Genomic DNA, 22,556 nt, shown 5'->3' with positions numbered 1-22,556 from the left:
TGTGGAATTGTGTTGGAATTTGGGCGCCAAAGGCTGGCCGTGAGAGTTGTTGTTATCTGTACTGCAGAACTAGATGGCGTTTGTGAAACCGGAGTGCGATTTGATGTGTGCTCTTCCTGAACGTAAGTTTTCCCTCTTTCTAGTGACTGCATCGAATGCAACCGACTTTTTTCTAGTGCTCCTGACACTATTGGAATCTCGCCTACCGTTGCTGCTCTTTGACTTTTGTTGCGTGGATGTATCGTTCTAGAGATATTCCCGGATGGCGCCAAATGTTGTAATATGTCGGAGAATGGATGGGTCGAAATTGCCGACGAATCTTACTGAAATGACTTCCCCTGATATCACAGTACAAAACAGGATATAGATCGTTAGTCGATGTATGGGAGGGGGTTCCGGTACGAAGCTCTGACAATATAGTTAGTATGAGATCTGAGAGAGATGGTAAGTGATTACAAAAAAGAGAGAATTTCATCCCCTTCTTCGTGAGGAAGAATGGTCCATTTATACCTGTCTCAAAGGCGTGTTTGCAACAACCCATTATTTCAAGTCAAAAATAAAATGTTAAATAAACCCAATATTAAGGAATAAAGTGGTAGTAATCGTGACAAGGATTTCGAAGATATAAAGAATACCTAAATCTGAGTTATAATGAAGAAGTTATGACATATCGAAGTTTCACAACAGAACCGACATAACGCTGTGTGACGTAAAAAGTGAGTTTTCAATTGAATGCTTTTTAGCCTTAGCAACCTAAATGAAAGTTGTAACATACATTAAACCGAGAGCATGCATAAAATGAACGTCCAAATCTGACTTCGTATGAGGAAGTTATGATTTTTCTAAGATTCGGTACAGCAGTGTACAACCCGAAATTCAAAATATTGATCGAGCGACTTTTAGCCGACACAATCTAAATGAGAATTGAAAATCTCGTCAATAGTAGTTCAATGGTAAAAAGACCGACGAAAACGGATGTCAGATGAAGAAGTTATGAATTTTTAACGAACTTTTCATGTCCCGGCCTGTTAAGAATATAACATTAAAAATAAATCAAAATTAGCCGACAGTCTAAATGAAAGTCGTAGAGTACGGTCTCACCTACACGGGAATATATATATAACGTCAAAAACAGAGCTCACATTCGAAAGTTATGAAATTTTGAAGTTCAAGGCCCAAATTACGAGGCTGGTCCGAAGGAGTACGCCCCGCGTACTCAGAAGTTGGGCCTCGGATTGACCACGTCGCCCTTCCTTCGCATGTAGACACATATCCGCCATGTCCGAAGCCTAGAGTCCGATGATTCACCACGTTCCTTCACTACACGCAACGTATATGGGTACGCCTTGCGTACCGAAGTACGCCCAGCGTACTGAGGTACGCCCAACGTAGTGAAAGGCTTCAGACTACTATAAAAGGAATGTGAGTCTACCCAGTTTTAGTTGTCATTTTTCCATTTCTTTCACACTTTACACCTTCTCAAGCCACTTTAAAACCCCCCGAAACTTAGGGAACATCCCTGACACCCGAAGAAAGCCCGAAGCACCCAAAGTCCCCGAGAAAATAGACTTTTCGGTTTGAAACTCTGCCTGCGCAAACCCTAGTTTTTCAACAAAAACTCACGGTTTTGTCTAGAAGTGAAGTGTTGCCCGAATCACCACCCTATCATGCGAGTTCATACCCCTACACTTTTTATAAGCTTTTTCCATGTTTTAAAGAGGGGGGGGGGGGGGGGGGAATACAAGTAAAACACAAGGAAACTTGTGTTAAAATACAAACCATTGTTCATGTTTTCTTACATTTTATGTATTTATTACGTGAAAACATCAAATATGTGAAACAATGTTGTTACCAAATTTACAAACGCCTACATGCAAACCATGCTCAAATGAAACGGTTATCATTTTCGACCAAACATGTATTTTTATACTATAATAGGTATAGTTTGGAAAAAATTCTCATTATTTTACTCTTTTGGGGCAAAGAAATGATTATATAAAAATACAATTATTTTTATATCTTATAACTATTACGAAAGAGGTAACAATTTTATATACAATCTATTTCATTGCAAAAATACGTAAAATTGTTGGACATTTGTGAGACATCGTCTTCGTTAGGTATACATGGAAGTCATGTTTTATAACCCCGAGTCTCCTCCTGGAGAGCATGATACTTGTGTATAGATCTATATGAGATTGATGACCCCGCACACTGGCTGTTATCTACAACATGACCGGTAGGTTATGGGTGACAAATATCAAACATAACGACGCTTGAAGAACGTCGCGACAGGCAATCATTTGTTAGCACAATTGTGGAAACTCACATGATAAACGACAATATGCTTTTTTTACTTGAAATTGACAATACACTTATTTTATGTGAAAACACATTTCTTCAAATGGTTTTATAAACGAATAAAACTACATGTCATTAACTTAAGTATGTTAATATACTTACACTTCTCAGTCTTAGAGTAATTAAGAATACAGTCCAACTTTAAGTATGGTAATATACTTACACTTCTCAGTCTTAGAGTAATTAAGAATACAATCCAACTTTAAGTATGGTAATATACTTACACTTGTCAGTCTTATAGTAATTAAGACTACAATTCAGCTTTAAGTATGGTAATATACTTACACTTCTCGGTTTTGGAGTAATTAAGTTTACAACTCAGTTTTATGGAAAACATATGATTTTCCGAGATAGATACGATTACTTTACAAATGAACAGTTTACAACTCAGTTTTATGGAAAATATAGGATTTTCCGGAATAGATACGATTACTTTACAAATGAACAGTTTACAACTCAGTTTTATGGAAAATGTAGATTTTCCAGGATAGATACGATTACTTTACAAATAAATAGTTTACAACTCAGTTTTATGGAAAATATAGGATTTTTTTGGGATAGATACAATTACTTTATAAATAAACAGTTTACAACTCAGTTTTATGGAAAATATAGGATTTTCCAGAATAGATACGATTAATATATAAATAAACAGTTTACAACTCAGTTTTATGGAAAATATAGGATTTTCCGGGATAGATACGATTACTTTACAAACAAACAGTTTACAACTCAGTTTTATAGAAAATATAGGATTTTCTGGGATAGATACGATTACTTTACAAACAAACAATTTACAACTCAGTTTTATAGAAATATAAGATTTTTCGGGATAGATACGATTACTTTACTAATAAACAGTTTACAACTCAGTTTTATGGAAAATATAGGATTTTCCGGGATAAATATGATTACTTTACAAATAAACAGTTTACAAATCAGTTTTATGGAAAATATAGGATTTTCCGGGATAGATACGATTATTTTACAAACTAACAAGTTTACAAATCAGCTTTAAGGAAAATATAGGATTTTCTGGAACAAATGCCAATACATTGCGAGCAAACAAGTTAACAAATCAACTCTATTGAAAAGATAGGATTTTCTAGAGGAACACAATATCATTTTCAAAGAAACAAAGAACATATCTTTGCAAATAAAATACTTATGAACTTACCAACTTAAATGTTGATACCCTTTCAAAATCACTTGTATTCTCAGGAGAACAGAAATCAGGTACACGCACAGATTTGAGAAGATGGATCATAGTAGCTTCAAGTATTTGTTATGTTATTTCCTTTTGGAGTCAATCCAGTTTTGATCCAAATACAATGTAAACACTTTATTATTAATACAATGGTTTTTGTTGATTTGATTACTATTATACAATTGTTGTGATAATGTACATGACATCCTCCGCCCCCGAATGTTTCCGCCGTTCAGGTTTGGGGTGCGACAATGTTTCTCAACTGGTTCTGTTGAGGATTATCTCGTGAGGTACGATGTGGCGGACCCATATTGGAGGGTCCTCTGTCACGTCTTTTGCCTCCTCCTCCCATTGGCTGGAAGGAGATCTTCCAAATGTTCACGAAGATCGTGGCTATCGTCTGATGAGCGAATGGGCCTCTCCGATTGGTCCCATTTTTGCCAGGGTATGATTTTTCGGAGAAGCGGTTAAGGCGCGACTCTGCACCTTAACCGCCTTATCAATGCCCCTCGTATTGTCGACGACCCGGACTTGGATTTAGATTGGGTTCTGACCTGGCCAAGCTCGGTGTCAGTTTGAATTCTCTTTTGAAGTTTCCTGGAGCGACATGTTAACAATTACACATTGCAACTCTGATACGTTGATCACTTCCTCTAGTCCCATATTTACTACTGATCTCAAAAAGGGGGAGAAACTATGTGAGAAACTACTAAATATTATTGATTTGAAGAAAAGCAAAATTTGAGGGGGAGCCAGTATAATATCAACATTCTATTTGCACACATCTACCTGTCCGCTGCAACTGATAAACAATGTCTCTATTGTTGATGATCAAAAATTGGAAATCACACTTTCTAGGGGGGGAGGGGGGTCGTTAAAACTAAAGACCTTAAAGTTTCAATCTTATTCTTAGGGACAACATGAGCTAAAGAATCTGTTGAAGGTTAGTTTTGCCATCATCAGATAGGGAGAGATTGTAAGGTCACACCTTATGATCTGATAAGTCAAACACTCTATATGCTAACTGCCAACGCCAGTGTGTCATGTCTATCGGCTTCATCGTGTAGTCATATTATTTTGTGTAACTTTTGTATATTAGGTAATGATACATATAAGTATATAAGAAATAGCAGATCCAATATCTTTGTTATGAAGATCGGTTCTTAGTATAGATTAGATATAATCCCTTCAATCAAGGGATATACTTGTATAGATTAGTATATATTCAACACTAGGGTGAAACCCTAATGTACATGTCTTGGTGACCGTCTTTGTGAAAACCTATTTTCTTGGTGAAAACAACCCTTTTCTTGGTGAAAGACAATTTGGAGAATATCTTGTGTTCTTTACTTTTTGTTCTTTATTTTCTTGGTTAATTTTCTTTCGTTCTTTATACTTAAAGTGTATCCGATCGATACAAACCTTCATGGTTTACTTTGGCCAACCATGACACATGTTTTGTAAAAGTTGTGAACGGTGCCAAAGGAAGGGGAATATTTCTCATATAATCAAATGCCATAAAATCCAATCATTGTTTGTGAAGTTTTTGACGTATGAGGGATTGATTTATGGGCCCATTTCCCATATCATTTGGCGACATTTACATCTTGCTCGTGGTTGACTATGTTTCTAAATGGGTTGAGGCCAAAGCTAAAAGATCAGATGATGCCAAAACGGTTATTGAATATTTAAAGTCTAATGTTTTTGTGAGATTTGGTGTGCCTAGGGCCTTGATTAGTGATTGAGGGAGGCATTTTTGCAACAAGATGATGAAGGTGTTATTAATGAAGTACAATGTGACCCATCGTGTCTCTACTTCCTACCACCCCTAAACGAATGGTCAAGCAGATGTTTCAAATCAAGAAGTTAAGTCCATCCTTGAGAAAACGGTGAATCCAACAAGAATGGATTAGAGTCTAAGTCTTGATGATGCCTTATGGGCTTACAGAACCGCTTACAAGACCCTGATAGGCATGTCCTCATTTAGATTGGGTTTTGGAAAGTCATGTCATCTTCTCGTGGAACCAGAGCATAATGCATATTAAGTGGTTAAACAATGCAATTTCAACATTAATGAGGTGGGGAGACATAGGAAGCTTCAACTTCAAGAGTTAAAAGAATTAAGAAATAATTCTTATGAAAACTCAAGCATTACAAAGAGAAAATGAAGTTTTTCCATGACAAGTCCATCACCCGGAAGCATTTTGAACCGGGGCACAAGGTCTTACTTTATCATTCATAATTGAAGTTATTTCCGGGAAAGTTAAGATCAAGATGGATAGGGCCTTTCATTATGATAAAAGTTTTTGAACATGAAACGGTGGAGATTCAAAGCGAAGAAAAGGGGAAATCTTCAAGGTCAAGAAAAATCACTTGAAGCCTTTCTATGAGGGTTTCGATGCAAATATCCTAGACATTATCCATTTGAATGTCCCGGGATACTAAAGCAAAAGTTGGAAGCCATCTCGCAAAAGACGTTAAAAAGGGCATTTTTGGAAAGCATTGTGCTTTCACAATTTTAAAACAAAATAAAATTATTTTAAAAATATTTTTGAAGATTTTAAAAGTGTTTGTTTTAGAAAAATCAAGTTTTTTCCGTGTTTGGGGTCCCATTTTTGTTGAAAATTTCAAATTGGGCCCGTGTAGAAGCCCTCATGCCCACGTTGACCGATTGGATGCTGACCGTTTGATGGTGTAGACTTATTTGACCACGTTTGACTGCTCTTAACATATTGACTCAACTGTTTTAGTTGTTGATTGTATCGTTACCATCAAGAACCCCAATAGTAAAACACAGTTGGCCCTACTCCCTATCTTCATTCTCTCTCTATAGCTCTACCCTCCACAACCCATTTCATTAGAAAAACATGATTTGCCGGAGTTCTACCAGTCGGATTTTCACAAAATCACCTCCAATCTTCTCCTTTCTTCTCCTATACAAACCCGACTAAAAAATCCCCCGATCCGTGACTGGAGTTGCCATCACCGGCCACCTCCGGCCGCCATTTCCAATTCTGAAACCGGATTTGTGCTCTACTCACCTTCTTCTACGCGCCTTACTATTTTTTTTTTCCGAAAACTCACCGGATTTTTTTTATTGAAAAACGATCCGCCACCGGAAATATCAGCTTTTAACGGAGAACTCATTGTACTGCACCTTTAATCAAGACTCAAGCTTGGGGTTGTTTATTTTAGAGCATTTTTCAGATTCTGATCGACCCGAAAGTTCCCGAATATAGAATTCCGAATTCGAGCTCACAATGGATTTGGTATATTCTTTCATTTTCATGCTATTATCTTAAATATTTGTTTAATTGTTCAAACACTTAGGAATTCTGTATATCCTGTCTATTACGTTGGTGATTTGTGATTGTTTGCCTTAGATCATATATTGGCTTGTTTTTGTTGGTATAAATCTCTTGTAGAAACCCTTTGCACATGTCGACATCATGCAAGCGCCCCGCGTCTAACGCGAAAAAAGGGTTGAGAAAAGAACCTAGGGGCCAAAATTATCTAATAAGCAACATCGTGAACCCTATCGTTCCCTTTCAGAAAGAAAGATAAAACCATCTAGATCCATTTTTCATGACACATACTTGTTATTAGGGGTGTTGAAAACATTGGTTGAGGAAACTTCCTATTTCTCTATGTCAAAACCTTTGAGCTCCCCACTCATGAGTTCCTTGCTTCCATGAGTCATGAAAACGACTAGAAAATATCCCAATTTCATATTCTTGGCCAATCATTTGAGGCCTCCTTTAAAAGCATTAACACTATTATGATAACTTCTAGATAGGGAACTCACTTTTGCACCAGGCCTTACCCACCCAAGTTTAAAGAGGGTGAATTTTGGCATGATCTCATGCGCTGGTATTCTTTTACTTAGGGATGAGATAGAGTGAACAATATTACTTATCCTTGTATCCTGATCGCTCATCAAATTTTGGTTTTCTCGATCTTTGCTTGACAGGAGGTCAACCAAATTATAAAAACCAATTGTTTTTCCTTTGGTGTATGAACCAAAGGAATGGCCCCCGGCCCGACTGCTCATCCTATTTCTTCTAGAAATGATTTGAGACCGGGGCATGACCTACATGTGATATCTATATCGGCGGCATGGTCACCATTTTAGAAAATGGTCTTAACCACAACATCACTTCTCCATATTACTCTCCATTTTGAGGTTCTTGTTTGTTGGTCATACCTTGTCTAACCAAGATATGGCAAATCACTCCATACTCTGCCAATGAATACTATTGTATCACCACCTATTCGAACAAGAACTGTATTATTCCAACCAATGAGAGGCTCGTAGAATTTGACACTTTCGACCGTGAGACGTTGCACATGGAAGCACCTTTACAACACGATTCCGACTCCGATAATGAACATGTATCCATGGATGTCGAACCTTCATCCTTACATATGCCCCAATTTTTCCCCCTGATTTTTTTTGAAAACTTCAACAAGCTTTGGCTTCAAAACCAGCAGATGTGGGGCTAGCACAATAGGGAGGAGAACTTTGATCAACATCCCCCTCCTTATCTCGACTCTCCGATATAGGTTATTTCTACCCTTACCTTGAGCATTGAGGATAATGCTTGTTCTTAAGCTTGGGGTGGGGTATTCCCTTTTCTTTTTACTTTTTCATGCATTGGTAGTTAGGTTGCATAACATATTAGTTTTTAGCTAATTGTATTCTTATAAAAAAAAAATCCAAAAAGATTTTACTTTCTTCTTTTCTTCTTTTAATTTAGCAAGACATTTAATTAGGACATTAGCATGCATGCATTTTTGTTGTCTGCTTTCTTCTCACCCCCATTAGATGTCATGGAACAGGTTTATATTTATTGTATCATTATTGGTCCAGGATCTTGTTTGTTATCTCACACATAGAACCGGGACCACTAGGTCGCAGTTTGGGACTTCATACTTGGGATCAACTACTAGAGCTTAAAGGGGTAAGTGATCATTGTCAGGGCAGTTTTCATGAAGAGTTATGCATGCAATACTAATAACTATAGGATATACTATAGCAATGAATGTTTTTACCCTGAGGTCCATGCCGCCGAGAAGATCACACTCGATCATGTTTGAATCATTAGGATGAAGCATTGATGCTTGTCCCCGAGTAGAATCCTTATCAGGTCTCTTTACATCACCATTTTTTTACGAGTTTCTTAGGTTTTTAGAGTCTTTTAGTCTACATTTAGACATTTTCATTATATGTTGAAAATCAAAATTTTGAAAAGGAACCTACAAATTTATGCTCCACACATTGGTCATTTTTACACTTAGACCATTCAGATCAGTATCTTTCAGTTCTGCATACATATTTTTGGAACCAAATATCGAGTCAAAAAGTTTTTTTTAGTAAAATTTTCGCTATGTTGCAACATGATGTTCAAGTATTTAAAAAAAAATTCAAATCAGAAAAGAGAAGCTCAAATAAGAAATTTTAAGTTGCGGCTGTTTTAGATGGGTGACGAGTACAATTATTGAACAATATTTCTTATATTTTGGTTACCCGACGATTGATATTCATGTAGATAGGTAGATTTTTTTGTATATAGATCGAGTTTTTTTTTTTTTTTTTTTTTTTTTTTTTTTTTTTTTGCAAATTGGTGATGTTAGGGAGTCTATCAAGTCGAATACTACATGAGGTTCGGGCCAACACTAAGTTAGCCGATTCTTACAACGATGTCGAGCGATGAAACCCAGTCACACAGGAGAGAAACTATCACTCGTGAGATCACACAACTTTCGTGATAAGAGTGTACACGCAAAGAAGAGTTCCATCCGAGACCACCCATCTACTTTCTCCCTACTACAGAGGTTTTTTTATTATATGCATGTTTTATTGGGGGCTGTGACTGACCTTCCTTCCTTACTCACCTGAAGGACTTGTTCTGGCTATGGTTTATGCTTCCAATGTCAACCGGATGAAAAGTTCTTGGGATAATAGCAAGATCAACTCTGCTCATATTGACTAACTTTGATAAGGTTCTATGGTTCTGTCCGTTCTTTTTATTTTTAGGATAGTTCATCCAAAGTTCATTTTAGTTTTGTCTTACTTGAGGACAAGTAAGGTTTAAGCTTGGGATGATTTGGCAGTTTCATTTTATTTACTTCTTTTTATAGTTTATTTTAGCATTTTTGTTTTATTTTTAGTTAATCTTCATGCATATTTTTCCTTTTTGTTATTTTATTTCTATATTGGGTATTTTATAATTTTTTGAGCTTTATTACAGATATTTGGAGAAATGGAATGGAGTATGGAAGAAGATTCAAAAGACAAACAGAGTTCGAGCGCATGATTTGAATTGTTGGAACATATTAAAGAGAGTTAGATTAAAGATTGATGTCATTCGAGTTTGCTTTGAAGATTACATGCAAGAAACATGGGCCTTGGATGATTGGAAGATGAATATTTATGGATTATGGATTAATGTTTATGGCTATTTTATTTAGACTTTTGAGGGTAATAAGATAAGATGGACATGTTTTGGATTACTTAAAATTGCAATTGGGCTTCTAGGATCAGTCAAAGAAGTCAAAGAAGACCAAAGAGGAAAAAGGGACAACAAAAGAATTCTCAATCAGCACAACCCATGAGGCCACGTGAGTTTTTACACTGCAGCTCACGCGACCACGTGACTCCTTCATGGGCAGTTTTGGGTTTTCAACTGTTATGGCTATTTGAAGGTAGTTTGGTGGGAGCTTTTGGGGCATTCTTAGATCAATTTTTGAGCATTTTCTTTGGGGTTTTTGAGCTCTTGAAGATCGTAAGAACTTGAAGAAAACATCATATTTTCATCTAGATTCTTGTTGAATGTTTGGTATTTCTAAACCCTTTCTATTTTGTTTAAGCTTAGGGGTCGATTGATATGCAGCTGACCGGGTCAGGTCAGCACTTTTGGCTGACTCAGTCCGATCAAACTGTTTGATAAAAGGCTAATCACGTCTGACCCGGTCCAATATTCTGATTCAGTCCTGAGTATTTGTCTTACAGGGTCCATGGAAAAAATGAGGCTGACCGAACGTTTCCCCATTTTGCCCTGATGAATGTTCAATCGTGAACGACAACCTCCATCGTTTCTCCTCTACCGCTTCTGTCTTCATCGAGTTTTCCACCATTCTGCCATCGTCGGCGCCTTCTTCACCATGATTCTTCCTGTCTGGGACTTCTTCCATCTCCGGTAAAATTCTTCACCATGCTTTTTTCCGGTCCATGTCTCTTCCCATTCATGAAATCGTTTTTGAAATTGTTTCATGAAATCGTGTTTGAAATTGATTCATGAAATCGATTTCTATCCATTCATCTCCTTCAATAATTTTTTAATATTATTCATGCCCCTTCCCGATTAATGAAGTCATTTTTTATTTAGATTCATGAAATTGTTTTTGAAATTGATTCGTGAAATCGATTTCTATCTTGGTTTGACTTTCCACCATGGACTTTAGATATCACAAGACTTGGATTCTGGTTTTGCAAAAATAAAGATCAAACTCTTTTTGTGGGCCTATGGAATAAGTATCCCACTGATCAATTGTTTAGAAATCGCAAGACTTGGAAAGCTTGCTCAATTGAATGATGGGTAAATATCGTTCTTCTAAAAAGCTAACTATATTATTATTGTTCATGTGATTTATCAGGCGTTTCATTGGGCATGATCTTGAAATACACTGTCTAACTATGTCACTTGGTTCATTTTACATTAAGGAAAATGCTGTAATTTTGGTTTGATTATAAAAATGATGTTTGAATGTTGATTTAATCTTTTTTTTTATATGTTTATGTGTTGTATAAATTTGGGTTCTTATGAAAATGTGAAAAATTTGTGTATTTTCTTTTTATTAGACTACAAGAAAAATGCAAGCATGATTCTTGTGGTTGACAATGAAAATGGTTCTTATGAAAATATTGGGTGAGGGTAATATAGTCATTTTGTATAGTCAGACGGATGTTAAATCAAACAACAAGTTTCAGTCAGAAGTTAGTTCAGTCCGAACATCTAACCCGGTTAGCTTCTAACCCAGTCAGTTCTAACTCAGTTAGCAACTATCAAACGACCCCTTAGCCATGTTAGGCTAAGTTCATTTTGGTTGATGTTAGTTTAATCCATGGATGATTAGTTATTTTAAAGATTGTTTATGAACTCGTGCTTGAAGTTTATGGAAGTATTTTATAGTTAAACATCTTTTTATGTTTGTTTATCTTTAATCATGAGTTTAGATGAATGGATGTTTAATTAGTTGACTAATTTCTTGGTTAAGTACTAGATCTTCAAATTAGCAAGAAACAAATGATTTATGTGTTTGTTTTCATTTCAAACAATCCATGTAAATACATCATCCATAATGGTAATGTACCCATCTGATTACCTTTTGGACTTGGGGACTCTTAAAACTTAATGCTAATTGATTTTCACAAAATTATATGCTTCATTAACTTTGTGAGTTTGATTAAGGAAATATGTTATGAGCTTCTCTAACGATTTTAATAACAAAGAAGAGTTGATGTGATTTATGCTTATAAATTGCTATAGTCAAGTTAAATGAAGTCACAAGTATTACATCATAACATCTAATGATAAGTTAACTTGTTGTCCATGTGGTGAATGCCAATATCAACCATCTTTCTCTTCTTGACTTAAATCAAACTCTTTAATTGTTTATTTGCAATTTATATATCTTAGTGTAATTTTAGTTTCTTTAAAAACATCAAAAGACAAAAATATCCCACTTTTATTTTATTTTAGTTTACAAGTGTTTGTACAACAAGATTTTCATAGAAGTAACAAACCGAACCAATCTATGTGGATACGATCCCTTTACCAATATACAATGTTTTAGTGTACAAGATTTAGGGTTATTTGTTTTGTTGGCCTCGACAATCACCAGTTGAGGCGTGCAACTTTGCGCGAATGACCAAGATGCGGGCGTACCAACTTTATGCTAAAGTTCGACAGGTGAGTTAATGACAATATCAACATTAAGTGTTATGAATCTAGACACTCACAAGGGGCGAGTTGATGGCAAGATAAACTAAAGTGTTGTGAGCCTAGATACTTGATGTTTGTTTAGGCGGATCAGTCTTAGGTGTCGAGAGCGTTGATTGTCTGCTTGTATGTATATTGTTGTATGTGGTATTTTGAGAAACTCACTAAGCTTTGGCTTAAAGTTATGGATTAAGTGTTTCAAATACTTCGGATGTTCGTAGGAAGGCATTGTTGGATTAATGTCTAAGCCCATAACTATAATTGGTAAGACTTGACCCGACCCGACATGATCCATTTGGGTTGCATGGCATCATGCATTTGGATAGACTATAATGAGAGAAATAAAATTAAGGTTTATTAATATATTATAAGTTCTAATATATTAATAAGGTTATTAATTAATATTGATCAAAAATTAATTTGAAATTAATTAAGTGATCAAAAGGAGACTAATTAAATATATGGGTTGATTGTGTAAATCATTCATTCTTATATATGTTGGCTTGTGATCCAAGATTCCTTATGTTGGACTAAGTCCATGGGGTGACCCATGGATACTCCATGGAGGTTAAAATCCATGGAGCGTAAGGAATGGGTAAAGTTGTGAGTTACATGGTGTAACCCTAATAGCCACCATATAAAAGAAACCCATGGCTCAAGAAATCGGGCACTAGTGTGAGTGTGAGGGCTAGACGATTTCAAGAAGTGTTTCAATTTCTCTCAAGTCATTCCATGTGCACTTGATGTTGTGTGAACCATTTGAGGTGTCACACTTGGGGAACTAGGCACTCAAGCTTCATGAAGACAAGCTACATCAAACAAAGGTATGTATTCTATCCATTTGATTACCCAAGTATCAAGTATTGTATGCTAGATAGGGTAATATCTTGGAAAGTTCATATTTGCATGTATAATAGAGAAAACATAGATCCAAGGTATTTAGGGTTGCATGCACACTTAGGAGTGTTAGAATGCTCAAAACCCATCAGTGGTATCAGATCCTAGGCTTGTTTTCTTGTTATACTTGCAAAATTGGCTGAAAAATCGAGTTTTTATGTTCATGCTAATCCAATTTCAAAGATAATTGGCAATAAATTCATGTTTTGTATTAGTTTAAGGTTTAGACTAATTACATGAAAAAGTTTGATTTGAATTATCTTGTTCTTATGAGTTGCTTAGATTAATAGAAAAGTTAATTGATTATGTGTTTTCAATCCATTTTAATCTAAGAGTTGATTCTAAAATGTGTTTTTGTAACTTGTCCTCAAGTTATATGAAAAGTCACAATTAAGTTTCATAAAACTCATAAAAGTTGGCAATGGTTACAAAAATGAAGAGTCTTGTCCTCAAGTTATGGAGGTTCAAGAGTCACTTCATTAAGTAATAAAATGTGTAACTTTAATTAATTCCATAAGTTACAAAATAAAGAAAAGTTACCTTCTTTTATTAGTTTGAAGTCTTCCATAACTTGTCCTCAAGTTATGGAACTTGAAGAGTTTTTTAATTAAAACTACTTTAAACACATAAATTATGGAATTAATTAGTTTTGAATAGTTTCAAAACTTTCCCTCAAGTTTTGGAATTTGAAAAGTTTTCACTTATAAATACTTTAATTCCAAATTAGCCCTTAGAATTTTAAAAGTTAAAATTCAACCCTTATACTTTATAATATTATAAGTTAATAATATATATATATATATATATGTATGTATGTATGTATGTATGTATGTATGTATGTATGTATGTATGTATGTATGTATGTATGTATAAGAGTAAAGTTAGTCTTACCGTTAGTAGGCCTCATTCACGAAGCTGGTCTATAAGGGGGGGGGGGGGGGTATAAGGTTACTGCCTATAAAATGGCTGTTTAATGGGTGTCCACTCTCACCCACCGCTTCCTTGACCGGTGGAGGGTCGTTAGCCAAACGGGTAGGACAAGGACTAGAATTCTCCCTTCATTAAAAGTATTGATGATAAATACTAAGTAACTAAACTCTTATTAATACCAAATCTTAGTTACTTAGGAAAAAGTGAATAAGGTGCTAACCCATGAAATTACATTTTGCACTTTGCTTAAGTCGTTAGTGGAGCGTATGTAGTTAACCGACACACTAACCTGGACTTAACAAGGTAGGCAAAGGGTAACTTAATATTTATCATAGTATCGGTGGAGCGTGTGTGGTTAACCGGCACATCGATTAAGGGGTAAATAATTAAGGGTACCAAATATATTTGCATGGTTACTTCACACCTTGTTTTGTGATCCTCGGCATCCCAGTCACAAAACCTGAAGGGCACACTCGAGATTGAAACATGCCATTGAACAGTTCAATGAATCTCAACAGAATCTAGGAGTTTCAAAACCAATTAAAACCTAATAATACATTTCGTTTATCTTGGTGGAAATTGGTGAATCGTCATTCACCTACCTTCAAATATTTTATAGCTTGGATTACGGCATCCATCTTCCAAGTTATAAAATAGTTTGTAGGGTCCTAGCCTTAATATCTCATATTGAGGGTTATATTAAGGACTTTTAATCAAATATCTTGAATGTCTCCCAAAAGATGTTGTAACAAACCGTTATTTCAAACTTATGTAATAGTGGAGGTCAATTTGTTATTCTTTTTAATTAAATAAAGAGAAATTTTGGCATACTATGTATATTTACATAATTGACCCTCAAAAATAAGTTATTAAATAATCTCAATTGGGTTGAACCAAGTGATAGAGATTGTAACAAGGTTTCCAAAAATATAAGGAACACTAAAATCCGAGTTATAACGAAGAAGTTATGACCAATCGAAAATCCGCGACAAAACCGGCAAAACATTGTTCAGTGTAAAAACTGAATTTTTGATAAAAGGCTTTCTAGCCTTAACAATCTAAATGAAAGTTATAGTTTATGTTAAACCGAGAACTTTCATAAAAAGAACGCCAAAATCCGACTTCGTATGAGGAAGTTATGATTTTTCGAAGTTTCAATATAGCAGTGTACAGCTAAAAACTCGAAATAAAGATCGAGTGGTTTTTAGCCGACATGACCTAAACGAGAATTGAAGGTCTCGTCATTAGTAGTACAACGGTAAAAAGACAGACAAAAACGGACGTCGTATGAAGAAGTTATGAATTTATAACGGATTCACGTCCCGATCTGTTTAAAATAATAATATTAAAAATAAATTCAAAATTAGCCGACGAAGTCAAAACGAAAGTCGTAGAGAATAATTTTAGCTACGCGTGCATATAAAGAACGTCAAAAACGGAGTTCGTATGCAAAAGTTATGAATTTTACAAGTTTTGGCAAAAAAATAAAGAAAAATAGAAATACCCGGGAAAATTCGCATGAACAGTAGCGCCACCTCACCCCTCGCATGCGAGCCTCCACGTGTCGGCTGCTGAGTGGACCGAAGTCTCGCGTGTCACCTCCTGATTCGGCCACTGCTGCGGTCCAATCCCACTCGGACAGCCTCGCAAGGAGACACACCGGGGATGCTCCTCGCACACGCCTCGCACCACCCTCGGACACCCCTTCGCACGTGGCTTCTTTGCATTGGACCGAGGGCTAGACCAATCCGAGCCTACCACCTCCGAACCGAAGCTGCTTCCCTTCGCAGAATGTCAGCCTCGCATAGCCTCGCACAAGCTTCGGATCCGAGGCTTCGGCCTATATAAGGCATGCGAGGGTTTCCGGATTTTTTACACTTTTCACCCCAAATTTTACTCTCTTTCACTTTTTCCACATCCTTAAGCTTATATACAACCCTTAAACCCCCGGTATCAAGACTCGAGCCCGAAGTAAGCCGTGAAGCCCCGAAATTCTTGAGAATTCATCCTCTCTCCTGTCAAAACTCTGCCCAATTTGAGCCGGTTTCTCGACAAATAAACTCCTTTTTGTGAAACGAAACCCTGTCCGAATTACCACCTACCAAGTGAGTTCATACCCCCGTATTTTCATAATTTCTACTATTTTAAGGGGGGAAATACAAGTATAACACAACAACTTTGTGTTATAAATAAATGGTTTCAAATCACGATAAAATGATTTTAAAGCATCGAAAATACTTCAAATTTTGAACTCTTTTATAAACTTATATTTTTCCCAAATATACATATTTGTATATATAATTTAATATAAATAAGATTTAAAAGGCTTAGGACTAATAATTCATGCTAGGTCCTTTTCCTTGTTTGGATGTGGACTTATAGTACCAGTTATTTGTCCGAAGGTCGTTCAAATTTTACTTATTTATAAAATTGTATATGTATATAAAATTAAAAGTTATTTCATCAGTTTAATCACCCTTTGTAACATGTTGAGCAAAGGATTACATGCAAAAATAGTTATTTACCAATTCATAAAGTACATATAAATTATAATAGGTATAGTTTATGATACATAGAGCAATAATTCATATGAATACATTGTTTTACATGCAACAAGAGTTTTAACTCAAAACAAATCAAGGGTTTACACTTATCAAATACATGTTCGGGATCCTAAGTCAAGAACATAATGTCAATCATTTATCTCAGAATGATTGGGTTTTCATAACTAATATACATGTAACGTTTATATGCTTTTTATGAGACATTCAATTCAGGTTGTTTAGATTCAGTCTAGACAACCAAGGTAAAGCCCTGACATTATAACCAGAATCTCCAGTCCGGAGATCGAAACAAGTTGTGTGTAGATCTATATCGGGATTGACAACCCCGCACTCAGGCTGCTAGCTACAGTCAGGCATACATGCCAATGAGTGGCAATTGTTATCAACAGTTTAAGCGCTCATCAGGCGTTTGTTTCAGGCGTTCATGTCTTAGTATGGTTATAATAACTCATTAAAAAGATATTAACAACACGTTAGTGTATAAACAACTAAACGTAAGTATATCTTCAAAGTACCAGTTTACAAAATGCAAAGTACAATGCTATACTATAGTTTTCAATAACAGCTGGTGAAGCCAGGCACACTTTCAAATACAAGTTTTACAAATACAATGGTTTACAAATAAGACGGTTTTATAGGAATAAAACTACTTTTCACATACCACAGAAAATATGGGATTTTCTAGAAGTGTTTTCATATTCAAAATACAAATACACCCATTCAAAACATAAAGACTTATGTACTCACTCAACTTATTGTTGATACTCTCTTTTCAAATTACTTGTATTATCAGGGAAATAATAACAGGTACTCCCCGAGCTTTTTGAGAAGATGAAGCCATTAGGAGTCTTATCTTCTTCCTTTGTATAACTGTTTTGATTTCAATATACAATGATTGAACACATGTAAATATTACACTTTTAAATACAATGGTTGTTTGTACTTTGATTACTATGATGCATGTGTTGTGATACTACAAATGAAATCCTCCACCCCCGGACGTTTCCGCCGTCTGGTTTGGGGGTGTGACAGATTGGTATCAGAGCATTGTTTATAGTGAACTCAGTATATCAATCCATAAAAGATATACAAACTATAAATACATTGGGGCTAAGAGCTCTGACTACAAGTATACTTTTAAGAATTTTAAGTATTTTTACAAGAAGTATACTAACCCTCATCCCTACAAGTACATAGTCATAAGAACTTAAAAGTATTTGAATGTTGAACATTATAGTTAAACCCAAGCAGTTATGTAATCATGTCTAGAATTAATATAGCCTGATCAACTATATTGATTTCAGACATGACCAACATATGTTTGGGAGTGATAGTAGTGTTGTGACGTATCTAAAACTTACCAACTACCAAAGAAACTCTAAGAACAGAACATAAAATACTATAAGAATATTATAAACATCGATATGCTTTAGTTTTCTTTTCAAGCATTTCTCATAACCTTATTCTCGTACAGACACAATGGCAGGACATCATCCACCAGGGGACCCTTATTTTCCAAATCATGGCAATCAGGAATGGATAGTGGAAGATCCAGAAGAAGACTCAGATGAAGAACCATTTGAGGACAGCGAGTCAAGCGGTACCGATACAGAGCCACAAGTCTGCAACCCGGGGATACGTCCCCCGAGACAAGAGGAAGCAATACCTATACCCGAGTGGGGCCAATACATAAACCATTGGAGTCGACAAGACGGCCAACGCCCTCCCTACGGAATGCAACAGGGTTTCTATAACGTCTCAGAAGGAGGAGCAGCTGACAGAGCTCTTCCAGTTATAGTGAATCGAATTGCCCGACAATTCGATCAATCAAGGATGTCAATCAATCGTATTCTAGAGGTGAATGCGGCTGCACAGGCTAACGCTGCCGATATCCTTCGTCTTGACGAGATGCAAGATGATACCCAACACCATACTGAAGCCCTTCAAAGGCAACTTAATGCTGCCGAATCAGAGATCAGAGGACTGAGGGAGCATCAAGCTGCCCAAGAAAGGCGTTGGAAATCACAAGACGAAGCGGAACCCAGTAACCGTCGTAGCAACCGTCGCAAGTAGTGTTTACACTACTTTTCTAGTTTAATATACTGAATGTATAGACTACTTTCAGGACATGTACAAAATTAAGTATCAATAAAATAATAAGCACCTTACTTCAACAAGAGCTATTACAATTTTCACAAACATTCCGTTCCAAAGTTTTGGGATTAAGGATATGTTCCAGTGTTGTTTTTCATACTTTTCGATACGGCCGCGAAAATTTTTATTTTCGGTAGGTCGGTTTAATGTCGATACTTTCATAGTATTGTGGACCTACTTGAAGGTCACATATACAGATTACATAGATATCAACACAATCGACATGTATTTAGATATTCTTTGAAAAATAACCACTCCAATTTATATTATCCTACTGCAAGTTATACTTGCAGTGGACATCTATTTTCAATTCTTTACAAGATTCTTGTTGAATTAAGTGTTTAAGTTCAGAGATATCAAATTCATATTCATTCTTGATATCTCACTATCTTTTTATCTATTGACTTTTATAGAAAAAGATGCCTCCTCGTAGGAATCCTAGACGTAACAATGAAACGGAAGCACCGGCACCACCTCCACCACCACCCCCTCAATTCGATGCTGCCATGTTCCAAGCGGCAGTCACAGCAGCTGTAGCGGCTGCCTTATCTCATATCAATGCTGGCGGCACTAGTGGGTCGGGAGCTGATCCACGTCCTTCTAACCTTGTCGAGGGTCATGAGCGCTCGAGGGAGTGCACTTATAAAGACTTCTCGAATGCCAAACCCAGGACCTTTAATGGAACTGGAGGAGTGATGGTTTTAAGGCAGTGGATTGAGAAGATAGAAGCAGTATTTGAAATCTGCTCCTGTCCAGAGGGTAGCAAAGTTAAATTTGCTGCCTTTACTTTCTTAGATAGGGCCCTAACATGGTGGAATGGCCATGTTAAGTCACTAACTTTGGTGGTGGCTAATACTATAAGCTGGGAGAACCTAAAAACCATGCTGATGCGTGAATACTGCCCGCGAGGGGAAATCCAGAAACTGGAACAAGAACTCTGGAGTATTACTATGGCCGGTGCCGACATAACGACTTACACGAATCGATTCTGTGACTTGGCGATTCTGTGTCCAGATATGGTTGCTCCAGAGAGCAAAAAGATTGAAAGGTATATTTGGGGACTGTCACCCCAGATACAAGCAAGTGTCATTGCATCAAAACCTGTCACCTTTGACAGTGCCAAGGAACTGGCACAGTCACTTATTGACCACAGAAACCGTCAAAACTCTGTGGTTACCGCCCCAGAACAACCTAGGGAGAACAACAACAACAACAAGAAGGGCTGGAACAAAAGGAAGGGAAAATCTCCTCTGGAACCTTCAAAGAAGCAACAAATAGTGGCAGTCCATGCTACTACTGTGCCTGCTACCATACCTACTACTACACCTGTTGTTGCCCCTAACTACTCAGCACCAACTAAACCCTATGCCGGTAGCCTACCCAAATGCAACAAGTGCAATTTTCACCACACCGGAAATTGCCCTGAAATGCAGTGCCGTAACTGCAACAGGAAAGGGCATACTGCCCGATTCTGTAGAACACTGCCTCAACCCCTTAACCAAGTACCTGCCGCTGGAGTAAGTCGAGCATGCTACCAATGCGGTGATGTGGGGCATTTCAAGAAAGATTGTCCAAAAGCTGGAAATGCCCGTGGGGTTGGGAGAATTCTAGCACTAGGTCACGAAGAAGCGGTGGCAGACCCTGCTGTGGTCACGGGTACGTTCCTTCTCAACAATACTTATGCATGCATTCTTTTTGATTGTGGTGCCGAGAGGAGCTTCGTGAGCCATAACTTTAAACATCTACTAAATCAGAACTCCCAACCACTAAATAAAACCTTCACAGTAGAAATGGCTAACGGGAAATCAGAATCCACCAACGATATATACATAGGATGTACCCTTATGTTAAATGACTTGCCTTTCCCAATAGACCTTATGCCGGTCTCTATCAAAAGTTTTGACATCATAATAGGTATGGATTGGTTGTGCCCCAACCATGCCGATATCCTATGCTATGAAAGAGCTATTCGTTTGAACTTACCAACTAACGAAACTCTTATTATCTATGGTGACAAACCCGGAACAAACCTTCAGATCATTTCAAGCATCAAGGCACAGAAATACCTTCGCAAGGAGTATTGTGCATTCCTAGCTCATGTGGTAGATAAAAAGCAAGAAGTGAAAGACATCGCAAGCATTCCTGAAGTCTGCAACTTTCCCGATGTATTTCCCGATGATCTTCCAGGAGTGCCTCCCGAACGACAAGTCGAATTCCGAATCGACTTAATCCCTGGAGCTACCCCTGTAGCCAAATCCCCCTATCGTCTTGCACCTTCTGAAATGCAGGAATTATCCAGCCAACTTAACGAACTCCTAAGCAAAGGTTTCATAAGACCGAGCTTCTCACCTTGGGGAGCACCGGTTTTGTTCGTAAAGAAGAAGGATGGATCATTCCGCATGTGTATAGACTACCGCGAGCTGAATAAACTTACCATTAAGAATCGATACCCTCTGCCTCGCATTGACGATCTGTTCGACCAACTTCAAGGGGCGAACTACTTCTCGAAGATAGACTTAAGATCCGGGTATCACCAGTTACGAATTTTGGAGGAAGACGTTCCCAAAACCGCGTTCAGAACTCGTTATGGTCATTACGAGTTTATAGTGATGCCATTCGGATTGACGAATGCACCTGCAGTGTTCATGGACCTAATGAACAGAGTGTGTCGTCCATTCTTGGACAAATTCGTTATAGTCTTCATTGACGATATCCTTATCTACTCAAAGAGCAAAGAGGAACATGGCCAACATCTTCATCAAATATTACAAAAACTTAGGTCGGAGAAGCTCTATGCGAAGTTTTCAAAGTGTGAATTTTGGATCAGGAAGGTAGATTTCCTAGGTCACGTGGTTAGTTCAGAAGGAATACATGTCGACCCTTCCAAAATAAAGGCAATTGAAAACTGGTCAGCACCCAAAACACCTACAGAAATCCGTCAATTCTTAGGTCTTGCTGGCTATTATCGCAGATTCATTCAAAATTTCTCTCGAATAGCTAAGCCTCTTACTACTCTGACCCAAAAGGGTGTAACCTTTAGTTGGGGAGAAAAGCAAGAAACAGCGTTCCAATTGCTGAAGCGAGCCTTGTGTAGTGCACCAATCCTGTCTCTCCCTGAAGGGACAGAGGATTTCGTAGTGTACTGTGATGCTTCTAATCAAGGGCTTGGATGTGTTCTTATGCAAAGAGGAAAGGTTATATCCTACGCCTCAAGACAGCTAAAGACACATGAAGTCAACTATACAACACATGACCTTGAACTAGGAGCAGTGGTGTTTGCTCTGAAGATTTGGAGACATTACTTATATGGCACGAAATGCACAATATTCACGGACCATAAAAGTCTCCAACACATCTTCGACCAGAAAGAACTGAATATGAGACAACGACGATGGGTGGAGCTACTGAACGATTACGAGTGTGAAATTCGTTATCACCCTG

General features: G+C 37.1%; 1 long non-coding RNA gene across 3 annotated transcripts; it reads left to right on the top strand.

Moving 5' to 3' along the window:
* Positions 1–6,325: 6,325 nt before the first annotated feature.
* LOC145100902 (uncharacterized) lies at positions 6,326–11,379 on the top strand. Of its 3 annotated transcripts, XR_013705354.1 has the most exons (6): positions 6,326–6,837; positions 7,539–8,131; positions 8,439–8,529; positions 9,470–9,571; positions 9,820–10,767; positions 11,225–11,379. It is a non-coding gene; the product is annotated as an uncharacterized LOC145100902 (long non-coding RNA). The 3 variants fall into 3 exon arrangements; XR_013705352.1 differs by lacking the exons at positions 7,539–8,131; positions 8,439–8,529; positions 9,470–9,571; XR_013705353.1 differs by lacking the exons at positions 6,326–6,837; positions 7,539–8,131; positions 8,439–8,529 and having other exon boundaries at positions 8,536–9,571.
* The last annotated feature ends 11,177 nt before the right edge of the window (positions 11,380–22,556 follow it).

The sequence above is a fragment of the Lactuca serriola genome, chromosome 4 (assembly GCF_051521515.1).
Source record: "Lactuca serriola cultivar US96UC23 chromosome 4, Lser_US96UC23_V15, whole genome shotgun sequence".
Lineage (NCBI taxonomy): Eukaryota > Viridiplantae > Streptophyta > Magnoliopsida > Asterales > Asteraceae > Lactuca > Lactuca serriola.
Note: the sequence above shows the minus strand (reverse complement) of the source record. Positions and strands in the feature narration are given on the sequence as shown.